The sequence below is a fragment of the Mastomys coucha genome, unplaced genomic scaffold (assembly GCF_008632895.1).
Source record: "Mastomys coucha isolate ucsf_1 unplaced genomic scaffold, UCSF_Mcou_1 pScaffold14, whole genome shotgun sequence".
NCBI classification, from domain to species: Eukaryota; Metazoa; Chordata; class Mammalia; order Rodentia; family Muridae; genus Mastomys; species Mastomys coucha.
The window spans coordinates 51,943,430-51,955,439 of NW_022196896.1; positions in this window are offsets into that span (position 1 = coordinate 51,943,430).

The window sequence follows — 12,010 nt, forward strand, 5'->3', positions numbered from 1 at the left end:
CAAATTCAGGTAAATTGAAATCATGTAACTTTTCTCATCATAATGCAATAAAAGTTAAAAAAAAAAAAGAACCCTAATGTATATGTCATCTCCCTCTTTTGCTTTATAATGTTCTTCAACAGATTTCTTAGGGTTTTTTAAAAAAGATTTTATTTCTATTTTATGTGTATGAATGTTTTCTTTGCATGTATATAAGTGTAGCATATACATGCCTGGTGAACATGGAGGCCAGAAGAGGATGTTAGATCCTTTGGCAAGCCGCAGTGAAGATGATGTAAACTGTAGTAGCAGATGATGTCATCTGTAGTAGCAGCAAGGGTGGTGAACCACCACTCATCATCTCTCCTTCTCCAACAGATGTCTTTTAGACTTCACAATTTTATTTTATTTCCTGCCTCTAGAAAGTCTATCATATTTTACAAACAGGAAAAACAACATGAAAATGAGAAGAAAAGCTCAATAATTCTCACAAAACCCATGGAGGAATATACATATTAAGAAAGGAAATATTTCCAAATGGATATTAGCAAAATTCTCACCTTCTCAAAACAAGACAGGATAATGGCTTCCTGGAGTTGCTTTTAGAAAGGATGTAAAAGGATCTAAGGGCTCTTCATGAAAACCAATTTTCATTTTTTTTCTTGAACTTCAAATCTTTCCAGGATTAGCTGCAGCTGACCTTATCTCCCTTCTGTGCTGTCATAGAAATGAATTAGTCTCTCTTCAACCAAACACTTCAGGTTACAGCAAGAAGAGGCAATCTGTAGACTAATCAGCCCCCTAAAATGTTCTTCAGCAGCATCCTTGGTGAAAAAAGTGGGGTCCTTGGCTAGCATTTCAATTCAGCCACAAAGGAGAAAAGCAGTAAAAACCAGATGCTGCCAGGACTAATTGAAAACTGTGTAATAAAAGGAATGGTATCAATTAAATTGCTATGTTCTTAAAAGGATCAATAGGGGTCACAGAAAAGATGTTTGGCACCATTTAGAAAATTGATGAAGAAGATTCCTCGGGAGATTAACTTGGAAAATTGTGTTCTTAGCAAGCAAATGTATAAGGAGCAAATTGTATACTAAAATAAGCCCTGAGATTCTCTCCAAGGGAAAGGGAATTTCCAATTATAAAAGAATTCATCACCTTCAGACCTCACTATAAGAATTGTTCAACATGGTCCTATAGGAAGAAAGGAAATAATTGGCAGAATTATAAGTTGGTGATCTAAACAGAGAAAGAGGGCTGGAGAGGCAGATCAGCTGTTAAATACACTGGCTGCTCTTCCAGAAGACTCAGTTTCAGTCCTAGCACCCACGTGGTGTCTCCCAACCATTTTTAACTCCAGTTCCAAGAGATCCATTGCTCTTATCTCCCCTGCACCATCTATACTCATGCTTCACAGACACACATACAGGAGAAATACCCATAAGTATAAAATAAAAATAAATAAATATTATGAAATAATACATTCACAAACTTGTAACCTCTAACTCCACTGGGTAATTCTTTCTCTATTCTAGCACTTTCTTCACATTCATACACTGAACAATACTCAGTTGAACACCACAGCAGACCTCTCTCAAACTTTGAAATACTTAGAATCATCCTCTGAGAGTTGCAGTTCTGTTCAGCAGAGTACAACCCTCTGAGAATTCTAAGTGCCTTGGTCTGGGAGACTTAGGTAGTCTTTGGAAGCATTCTGATCTCCAATTGGCTTTTGCTTTTTAACCCAATAGTGCAGCAACCAGGCAATCAATAAGCATCATTCCCCAAACACCCCACACCTGACTCTCAGTGGTAAATGTGTTTTCTTGATAGAGTTCTAGTGAATTGAAAAACCATCTTTTCTTATATATTTTGCTTTTCACTGTTATTGTTGTACAATGTTGTTGAGTAAATCTGGTCCAAACTGTCCCAACCTTGCCAAGCAGAACTTCTAAAAGTCCCTCTTAATCTTTTGTAGAAAGAAGTCTTTTGTTTTCTAATAGAAAAGATAAGGTTTGTGTAAGCACACAACTGATTCTTCATACATTTGCTTGCAAAAAGACTATTTTCCAAGTTAAGCTCTGGGACCCTCTTCCTGGGAATTTGTAATCTTTTCACATAATATATAAACATTAACTTAAAATAGATTATTGACAGAAATACAAAACTTAGATTATAAAAAAATTCTAAGAAATATTTTAATTAGTAGGGTTAAGGGAGGATTATTAAGCAGATAATAGCTGCTTCCAATAGCTGCTTAAAAATTGAAACAAACACACACACACACACACACACACACACACACACACACACACACACACACACCACAAATGAAAAATCTAAAAGATAAAAAGGCCAAATTTTAAAAATTAAAGGTCAAATTGCAGATGGGCAGAAATTATTTTCAAATTACATTTCTGATAATGAACTTGTAGGCATAAAAATGTTCTGAATCTTAATACAACAAAATCTGATTTAAAATCCAACCAAACTTTGGGATGCCCTCTTCCCACTTTACCACCATTCCCTTGGGACTCTGGCTGTTGGTATAGAACTAAGGTCTCTCCCCAGTATCCATCTCAGCCTTTTATGCTAGCCTGTGTCCATTACTTTCTGTCATTCACTTACCAGGAGAAGCACTTTCTACCAGGGACCCTGTAGCCACCACATTTGGCCTAGGATAAGAGTAGGAAACAACAACAGCAACAACATAAATAGCTAGTATGAGTATGTCCAAGGATCCAAAAAAGTATACACATAAAAGCCTTAATGAACACCTTGAAAACACAAAGAGCTGAATGAAAACACTTTAAGATACAAAGTAGAATTTAACAAATCAATAAAATCAATTAAAGAAACTTCAAACTGAAATAAAAACTGGAAATGAAAAACTTAGTATGTTTGTCAAACAGAAACCTCAGAGGTAAGGTTCACCAATAGATTAGAAGATATGGAAGAGAGGATTTCATTAAGGCAAAATAGAAGAAATGGATAGGTTAGGTGAAGAAAATGTTAATTCTAGAAGTCAGGTGCAAAACATTCATGATATCTTAGAAAATATTAAAAGGCCAAACATATAAATAATAGGTATAAAGGAAGGGAGAGAAATATAGTTTAATGTCACAGAAAATATTTTTTAACAAAACTATAAAAGAATATGTTCCTAATGTAAAGAAGTAGTTGTATAATAAAGTATAAGAAGCACACAGACCAAATTGACATGACCAGAAAAGAAACACCCCACAACAATTAAAAAGAAAGCATAAAACACTAAACACACAGAACAAAGAACGAATATTAAAAGCTGCAAGGGAAAAATCCAAATCACATCTAAAGGAAGGCCCATTAGAATAACACACAACTTTTTCAGTGGGAACTCTGAAAGCCAGAAGGGCCTGGAGAATTGATCTACAATCTCTAAGAGACTATAGATATCAGCCCAGATTACAATATCCAGCAAAACTACCAATCACACTAGCTGGAAGAAGAAAGTCTTCCTACTATATTCAAATTCAAACAATTTCTATCTACCAATCCAGACCTATAGAAAGCAGTAGATGGAAAATGTCAGCCTTCACAGGTTAATGACACCCAAGAAGACATAGGAATAAGTAATCCAAGAACAGGAAATAAAAAACTGGGAGGAAAGTCACAATGTAACAATAAAATACAGGAATCAATAAATGTTAGCTCACTGATATCTCTCAATATTAATGGCCTCAATTACTAAATGAGAAGATACATGCTAACAGATTTAATTAGAAGATAAGCTTCATTCTTCTGTTTCATCCAAGAAATACACCTTGCCATCAAGGATAAACATCACCTGTGGGTAAAAGGACAGAAATTACTCCAAGTAAATAGGCCTAAGAAGTCAACAGGTATAGCCATATTAATATCAGACAAAATAGACTTCAAACAACACTCTTTAGAAGAGATTGGGAAGGACACAGCATACTCATTAAATGAAATACTGATCAAGATAATATTGTAGCTCTAAACATTCTTACAGCAATAACAAGGGCAACTAAGCTCATAAAAGAAAGACTACTATACCTAAAATCACATATTGACCTCCACACAATGATAGTGTGAGACTTCAATACCCTACTCCCATCAATAGACAGGTAATTCAGACAAAAATAAAGAATTACTGGAGTCAAATAATGTCATAAACTAAATGAACCATGCAGATATTTATAGAACATTTCACCCAACACAAAAGAATATACTTTCTTCTCAGCAGTTCATGGAACGTTCTCCAAGATTGATTATTTACTTAGACAAAAAGCAAGTCTCAACAGATATAAGAAAACTGAAATATCAGCCTGCAGGCTATCAGACCCCAATGGATTACAGCTGCATATCAGCAACAGAAGCAACAGAAAGTATACAAACTCATAGAAACTGGAAAAATCACTACTAAATAAAAATGGGTCAATACTGTGTGTGTGTGTGTCTCTGTGTGTGGTGTGGTGTGTGTGTGAGTGAGTGAGAGAGAGAGACAGAGACAGAGAGACAGAGACAGAGAGACAGACAGAGACAGAGACAGAAACAGAGGCAGAATCAAAAGAAAATGAAAGCAAAACATACACAATCTATACTACATAATGAAGGTTCTAAGAGGCAGAGAAACACTTAAAGAAATGTTTGCCGGGCGGTGGTGGCACACACCTTTAATCCCAGCACTTGAGAGGCAGAGGCAGGCGGATTTCTGAGTTCGAGGCCAGCCTGGTCTACAGAGTGAGTTCCAGAACAGCCAGGGCTACACAGAGAAACACTCCTAAGTCATCAGGAAAATTCACCTTGAAAGCACTCTTAGATTTCATCTTATACCTATCAGAAAAGGTCAAGATCAACAAAACAAGTAACAGCTCACTCATGCTGGTAAGGATGAGGGAGAGAGAAGAACACTCACTAGCTACTGCTGGGAGTGCAAATCAGTGCAGCAGGTATTCAGGAAGCTGGGAATAGATTTACCTCGGGGTCCACCCCTATACCATTCTTAGGCATATAGTCAAGGGACTCTACATCCTACTCCAGGTTCATTGATGCCCTATTCATAATAGAAGAAATTAGAAAAGGATTAGTTGTCTCTCAGCAGATGAATTAATGATGAAAGCATGGGACATTCACACAATGGAATATCATTCAGCTGTTAAAAAAAAATGAAACTATGAAATACACAGGTAAATGAAGACAGAAAAAAAAAATGATCCTAAATGAAATAACCCAGATCTCAAAAGACACAAATACCATGTGGGTTTTTTTTTCATATGTCTGGATATCAGCTTTTAAACTTTCAAACTGTGTGCTATAACACAAATAACCATAGAGGTTAGATACCTGAGGCTATTTGGGGAAAGGGAAAAATAATATAGTGTTGTGGAGAGAAAGGGGAGACTAAAATAGAGTACTTAAATAGGGAAGTGGGAGACAAGAGCAAAAGAGGGACTATGTGGAGGAATAAATAACATAAACAACTATTTGAGGAGAAGGCTAGTTCTGTAGAAGTGTCTTTAAAATATATAAATATAGAAAATAAATTCAAATGTATGGGAGAGAATGCTCCCAACCAGACATCTTTTTCCACCAAGTAAAATCTCCAGTACCAGGAATGGGTTACACCCGTTGAATCTCCAGCCAAAGGAGCCCTGTGAGAAACACCCCAAATATCTCAGGCTATTGCTAAGGCTACTGATTGCTCTCCACAACCTGATAGTAAGGTTGTATTGCTGAAGACAGCACTCAGTTAAGTCATTGAACCCAGAGAATTATAGCTGGTGCCTACGTAGAAGCTTACTGACTAGGATCCATGCATGATACTGGAAAGTATATCTCATGCTACTGGAGGACAAAGATAATCACCAATATCACCCATCTATAAACGTTGCCATGTGCCTGCAAGATATACTGCTCCAATAATAACACAAGTGCTAAGGGCATAAGCAACACTTCTTAATTGGGTGTAAGCCCCAACTGACGACATGGAACTCATGCCAAACACTGCTGAAGAGGTTAGGAACCTGTGTCTAGACAGGACGTGCACCTAAGGGAAAATGTAATGCTATTTATTGTGTTAAAGAGACATCTGATAAAATGACTCCCAGTGACACCCTACTAAGCCTGTAGATCAGTGTCTTACTCAGCCATCCTCAGAGAAGCTTCGTGTAGTAAGTAGGAATTAACAGAGAGACAGAGACCCACAACTGGAAAACATGAAGTGTATGACTTTGGAGCACACAGTCCTAAATGAGATATCTTCAAACCCTTCCCCTCAAGGCTTAGGAAATCTATGAGGAAGAGGAGGCATAAAGACCAGTAAAACCCAGAGGTGGTAAATGACTCCAAGGAAACCATTTCTTCCTGATACAACAGAGCTAATGCACGTATCAGTTCACGGAGACTGTGTCAGCATGCACAAACCTGCACAGGTTCAAGTCAGGGCAGAGAGGAGGAAATAGACAAGAGTTCCCATCCCTAACCAAGAACACATCTACAGTTAATACCAGCTGGCAGAGGAAAGATCAGCTTTCTCCAAAAAAGTCACATTGCATATATCAAACAATCTCTGGGGCTGGCCCCATGCCCTGGAATAATTGGCCTATACAAAATGAACCCAATGCTATTTTTGTGAACTGTTTCCTCTAGTTTTCTTTGTTTTGGCCTTGGGGGGAGGAGGTATTTGTTCTTTTGTTTATCTGTTTTGTGTTTCAAGTACGCATTTTTACTTTTTCGTATATGTGTTTCTTGTGTTTTTCTGTTTGTTTTCATGTTTTTAGAGGGAGAAAAAGAAAGGGGGGAGAGAGTGTACAAAAAATTTGGCAGGTATGGCAATGGGGAGAATGTGGAAGAAGCTGTGGGAGGGGAAATGGTAAAAATATTTTGTTTAAATTTATTTTCAATGAAATGACAGAATAAAATAGAATAAATACAGGTAAACTTTGGGCAAATAATTAGTTGAAGGAAACATACAAATGGTTAATAAGCATGTGAAAAATACTCAATATTATCAGTATTAAGAAAATGAAAAATGAGGAGTCCAATGAGATACTAGTATATACATGGGGTGACTATAATAAAGTATATGTACAGGGTGAATACTAAAAATGATAGGATGAGACTGGGACCCTTGCACAGTGCTTGTAGGGTTATAAAAATGATTCAACTACTGTAGAAACATTATTTCAGATTTTTAAAATATTTATGGTAAATTTATTATAAGTCCCAGTAATCCTATTCCAAACAGTTTACTCAGTCAAAGGAGTTAAAAACCACATCTGCACTGTTGAGTGCTTACAGGACTATGATTAAAATGGGTCATCAATGAGAAAAATCCCAATATTCATGCAATGGTGAATGTAGATGACAAATATGAACCTCCATCCCATAGCTACTGCTTAGAAATGAAAAGAAATAAAGAATGAAATGTACAATAGTGCAGAAATTCTGAAAACACTATGCTAAGGCCAGACACTAAAGGTGACAGGCTATTTGGAGGCAAGAATAGGGAGCAGCATTTCAGTGCCCTAATTTGGTTTTGGGTTATGTGCTTTCCTCTTATAAAAATGCATTTGGTAGTCTAGCTCCCGCACCTAAATGTGCTGTGCACATACACTCCTCTCCAAACAATGTCTCTAGCAAACTCAGAGCCTGTTTGCTCCCTACCCACATTGGGGTACACAGATTCTAATCTCTGAACAATAATATACTTCATTGCCTGTGCTACAAATCAAATGTAGACATTTTCTATTAGATTTATTCCAGTGTACCTGAGTGTCTAACCTGAATTGCCTTTGCAGATATTTAGTATGAAGGCAAAATTGCGTCCTCTAATAGCCTGTTAGGGAAAATCCCATATTTACCACCTTATGTCTTTGTGTAACTAGGTGTTGTTATGGAAAGGAATATGCACAACAGGAAAAGGAATATATGACCTAATTCACTAGTGAAAACATAGAACCAACTAAATATGGCCCCTAGGGAGCCAACTCCTCCTTCTGAACCCCATAAACCATCATCAGGGCTCTTGAGTACTCTCTCATGGGCCAATCTAGACAATGAATCCCTCTTTAATCTGTAACTTTACTGCAATATGGCTGTGTTGCGTCTCTTGCAATTCTATGGAAAACACCTAGCCCAGACTCTAGTGACCCGTAATGGTTTTGTTCCACGTAAACAATATTCCTATAGTAGTGGTTTGAAAGCAACGAGTAAATTAGTAGTTCCTTGGGTGTGAAAGCTGGGAGACAGAACTTAAAAACAAATGTGTTTGAGGAGTACTGAGTGTACTGTAGACATTTTACCAGCAGCTGTAACAAAACATGGTTAAAGAACTTAAGAAGGGAAGGTTTATTTGGGGCCATGGTTTAAGGGTTCAAAAAAAAGAAAGAAAGAAAATAAAATACGGGGGGAATCATATCTTCAAAAGCAAAAGACATTGGCCACTTTGGTCCTCAGCTGAGATCCTCGTTTTCTCTGGACTCAGGGTGGGTCTTACCTGTTCTAATAAACATGAAACAAGCTCCCAGGCACACTGAGAGGTGGGCGTCTCCCAGCTGATTTTAAATCCAGTCAACAGTTCTTGGTGAGGTAGGGTGTTCTAAAACTAGATTTGTTGGGTAAATGCAGAATTATGTAAATTTACCAAAGCTTATGTAACTTTCATTTACAAAGTGGAAATTTTTATTACATGTAACTTGCAATTTGATCTGCTACACTTAAAAAATATATACAATTACTTTCTTTTTCCCTCTAGTTATTCAAATAAATAAACAACAAAGAGAATTTAATGAGTCGACATCTGATCACTTTTTCTCGAAGTAGCAATATTTTGTCAAGTATAAACAACCCAAAATTTGGAGAGGTTTATAAATGATTGTTTTTTTCTAGATTATAAAACTATAAGTAAACAAAATAGAATTGTGAGGTGGTTTGCTATCTTCAGCAATTTTACATCAATATATATCTGTTAAATTATTCAGAGATCTATCATAATCCTATAATGTAGATAGAGACAACCGTTTTGGTTCATTTTAAAATGTGAAGAATATTAAATAAATATCAAATTAAAGGCTTTATCAAAAGTCACAAGACCTCAAATTAGAAGATAAAATGATTTTCCAGATCATGTCTATTCATTGATATTTAAATTCTTCTCTACAACTTTCCTAAAAGCCTGTCAAATCTGTCCAGGAAGAACATACCAAATAACTTGGCATCCCCAAGAGGTAACACTTGTTTACTTTTGCAAAGCATGGACAAATAGAAAGACTAAACAGGGATTTTCTACTTGATGGGGATGGCAGGAGGCGTACACTATATCCAGAACATTTGGCTTCAACCATATCACAAGCTTCCCAAATCCACTACACAAATACTATATATAAAACCATAACCTAGATCTCAGATACCCAGCTTCTCATGAAGTATAAATTCTGTGAAAGGGGAAAGAACTGGTCTTCCCTCATTGACTATAGTACCCTACAGCTAATCAATGTACCAGAGAGTTTAATGACAATCTAAATTTATTATCCAAACTAAATAAGCACATCTGGCCAGTTTTCCACCACCTGTATTCCATAACCATGTTTATTTTATGCTGCTTGTTTGAGGAAGACAGGCGTACTTTCTTGTCTTCTGCAACATATGATAAAACTATGGTATGATATTTGGTTTTAACGTCAACCTGCTACAAATTAGAATCACCATAGCTGGGAGCCTCAGCCAAGAGATTGTCCTAACTACCTTAATTCGATGTGGAAGACCCACTCCAAGTGTGTTTATCTGGTAGCAGCCCAGATAAAAAGGGGCTCTGGCTATGCAGGATCACTTATCCTTTGCTCTCTTGGCTTTCTCTCTTATTACCAGGTTGATCTACTCTGCTGCTGTTGCTGCTGCTGCTTTCTTCCCTGATACCAGAACCAGCCTTTCCAAGCTTCTGTCACTGGCTGAGGACCAGAAGCTCCCCAGAGAAATTCTAGCACTAGGGGCAAGATTGGAAAGGCTGAGAAGCCTGCCTCTTGCACTAAGTGACTACCAGTTTCTCAGCCTCCCAGATGTCACACAACTGTTACTATTTCACAGTAAGCTGACTTAATAAATCCTTTTAGTATATGTACATTCAACCTATTAGTTTTGTTCCTAGAGAACCTGATGTGTTGATTTGGATGAAAATGGTACCCACTGGCTCCTGGGGAGTGTCACTATTGGGATATGTACCCTTGGTGGAGTAGGTGTGGCCATGTTGTAGGAAGTATGTCACTGGGGGAAGTGGACATGGGAGCATGGGAGTTTCCCTTTGGGACTTTAGAAGCCCAAGTCAGGCCCAGTGTCACTTTCTTTCTGCTGCCTGCTAATTCACATGCAGACATCTCAACTACCTTCCTAGTACCATATCTGCCTGCATGAGGCTGTGCTTTCCTCCATGATGACAATGGACCAAACCTCTCAACTGTAGACCAACCCCAGTTGAATATTTTCTTTTATGAGAGTTTCCATGGTCATGGTGCCTCTTCACAGCAATAAAACCCTAAGATACCTGGCTAAACTGCTTGTGACAGGGTATGTGTTATAGGGAATAAATCGGGAACCAGAGATGAATGTAATGATTAGCAGCATTTCCAGTGTCATGAATATACATGAGTCTGATACTTGGAACATAGCCTTAAGAAAATCCTGTCTACAGGCAAGTATTGCATTTTAGTGTTAGAAATCAACTTTATGACAGTTGTAATAGTTTGCTTAAACATCTAAATTGCTAGATGCTGGAGAGACTGCTCAGCAAATAGGAGACATTACTGCTTTTTCAGAGTGTCCAAGTTTGCCTCTCAGCACCCACATCAATGTCTTCTTCTGGCCTCTCCAGGCACCAGGCATGCATATAGAGCACATACATATATGCAGGCAAGCACTCATGCATATAATTAAAATAAGTAAATATTTTCAATGAAGTGTGCAAAACTTTTTAAAACTACTGTTACTGATTAATATATATTGTTGTGTGTACTATCAGAGATGTGGTGCAAGAAGATCAATACCCAGTAAAGAACACCCATGCATACATATCGAAAATTTAGCAGGCATTGTACAGCCTTGAAATTGATCTTTATTACATAGATCCTTAGTCCAGAAGCTGTTATTGCATGATTTGGTACTGTAGATGAGTTAAGTCTTCTCTTTGTGTGTGTATGTTTGTATGTGTGCATGTGCGTGTGTGTGTGTGTGTGTGTGTGTGTGTGTGTGTGTGTGTGTGTGTGGTTTAAATAGCAGTTTAAATTCTTGTATTTTAGCCTTTCTTCATGCTATGGTTGTACTGGGCAAACAAGCATGGTGTCATTATTCAATGTGCGATGGCATTCGTAAAATAGCAATGAGGTGGAAAACTAATTAAATGTGGCTAGAAATTATAAATTAGTTAACTTTACCTCCAAGTTCTCTTGGTGAGCGGCTGAGGTAGGGGAAGCACAGACAATCTTTAGGAAAAGACTTTTGCCTTTTGTAGAAAATGTGTCTATGCCTCAAATTGGCAGTGAAACAGTGTTTCAGGAACTTGGGCCAAAGCTCTACTCTTGTTTCTTGGCAAATGTGCATTTGGCTGGTCTCAGAGAGTCTGCACCATTCCTACATGTTATGAGATGTGTAGAAGTTAAATCTGGAATGTTTATTGTGTGTATTTATTCATTTTTGTATGTATGTATAATGTGGAGGGGGTGGAAAGAGTACAACATATGCATATGGAGGTCAGAGAACAACTTTGTGGAGTCTGTTCACTCCCCTCTCCTTTAGGTGGTTTTTGGAGATTTGAATTCAGGTCTCCCAGCTTGCATAACAAACACTTTTACCTCCTGAGCTATCTCACTAGCCCAGGTTTCAATTCTTATTTGGGATAAACATACTGTATGGGAAAAAGACTTTACCTGAACCAACCTTTTTTAGGATTCTATTCTGTTAAAATATGCTGCAGTTAACTATAACCATTTTTTTTAACTTGGAAGGAGTTTTTCACACATATCCCACAAGGAAAATCCAT